This window comes from Acanthisitta chloris, unplaced genomic scaffold (assembly GCF_000695815.1).
Source record: "Acanthisitta chloris isolate BGI_N310 unplaced genomic scaffold, ASM69581v1 scaffold12398, whole genome shotgun sequence".
In the NCBI taxonomy this organism is placed as follows: domain Eukaryota; kingdom Metazoa; phylum Chordata; class Aves; order Passeriformes; family Acanthisittidae; genus Acanthisitta; species Acanthisitta chloris.
In genome coordinates this window covers 47,170-48,763 of record NW_008686533.1, presented here as the reverse complement: position 1 = coordinate 48,763, position 1,594 = coordinate 47,170, and positions in this window count along the sequence as shown.

Genomic DNA, 1,594 nt, shown 5'->3' with positions numbered 1-1,594 from the left:
GGCTTCGCCGCCTGCCTCCACACTGGCCTGGCTGCTCCCAGCTCTGTGATTTATGCTTTGATTTGTGAATGCCTCTTCCTGCCAGGTGATCACATGGGCCCTTGCCTGCACATTATTTTTGCATTTGCTTTTGCTTCCCTTCCCTCCCTGCTCCCCCCTAGAAATGGTTTTCATTTTTATTAAAGCAATTTATTCTTGTGGTTGCCAAAGGCTTATCAGGTTCGGCATACGTTCAGACAAGTTGTGCCTGGTGATTTTGGAGGTAGGGGGATATGTTTGAGGAGAAGAAAATGAATGAAAGCAACTCCAAAAAGGCAGCTGAGCAGGGCTGGAGTGAGCATGGCCAGGCTCCAGCACTGAGATTTCAGCTCCAGGCGAGGGTGGAGGTCAGGAGTGAGACAGCCTGCACAGAGCTGGGAAGGACCAGAAAGGGGGCAAAGAGAATGGGGAGAAATATTTCCACTCCCTTGAGCTATTTGCCATTCAACCACTGCCAATGTGGAGCTGTTGGTATTCAAAATGGCATGTGGAGAGTGTCTCTCCTCCCTCTAAGGTATGTTAACGAGTATCCTGTTAAGAAACTCCTTGGAAACCTCAAGGGAAGACAAATCTTCTTGGTTGATAAATTAATTTTCTCCCTTTACTTGACCTGTCAGTCTGTGCTGCCAACAACGTTCCCATTAGCTTCGGCAGAGTTTGCCAACATTTGCTGAGATCCAAGACCCATAGAAATCCACTGGAGCCTTTCCATGGATCTCAAGGAGCTTTGGGTCAAGTCTTCTGCCTGCAGGATGAGGCTTGGGGTATGTGCGTTGGCTGCCTGCGCGGAGCCTGCTGGTGAATGATGAGCTGTTGAACAATGTCTTCATCTCTGGGCAGGGCTGGGAGGAGGGATGGGGATGCTAACTGGAACCAGCCTGGAATGAAGTAATTTGTTTCACCACACTGTTTCCCTTCTCCTGAAGGTTCCCAGGGAGGGAAATGAAGCTCACAGGCAGCGATGTCTGCAAAAAACCCAGAGCTCTTGTTTCATTGTGTTAAAGCTTCACAGCCCTGGAAGAGCTGCTTAGCCCCCAAGGATATTACCTACTTTCAAAGATCAACCCATAACATCAGTCCCACCACAACAGACCTCCCACTGCTGCTTTCCTGCAAACACAGTGGCTCTGCTGGGAAAGGGCTGTGACAAACCCCAGCAGCTAAGCACAGCCCCCGTGCAGACTGGCCTGTCTCTGGCCAAAGAGAGTGGAATATCTCTGAACCGACAGTTTTCGAGTGCTCCTTATGAGGCAGCTAAACACAGGTTTTATCAGCATATGAGAGCTTGCAAAGATAACACTTCAAAGAAAACACGTTCTAAATACACCTTTAAAAGCCTTAAAATGTAATTCCATAAATGTTTGTGTTACTCGGGCAAGAGATAAAGCCAAGTGGTATTACTGAATTGTGGTGGGGCTCAATACCTGCAAACTTCCCTCCTGTCCCTATCAGATGAATGGTTCACTTATTAATCTGTATCTGGGTGCAGTAGAGCCCTTTCCTTTCTCAAGAATCTTTTTCCCCCATCTCTGTGTTCCAGCCACTTTGCTAGTCC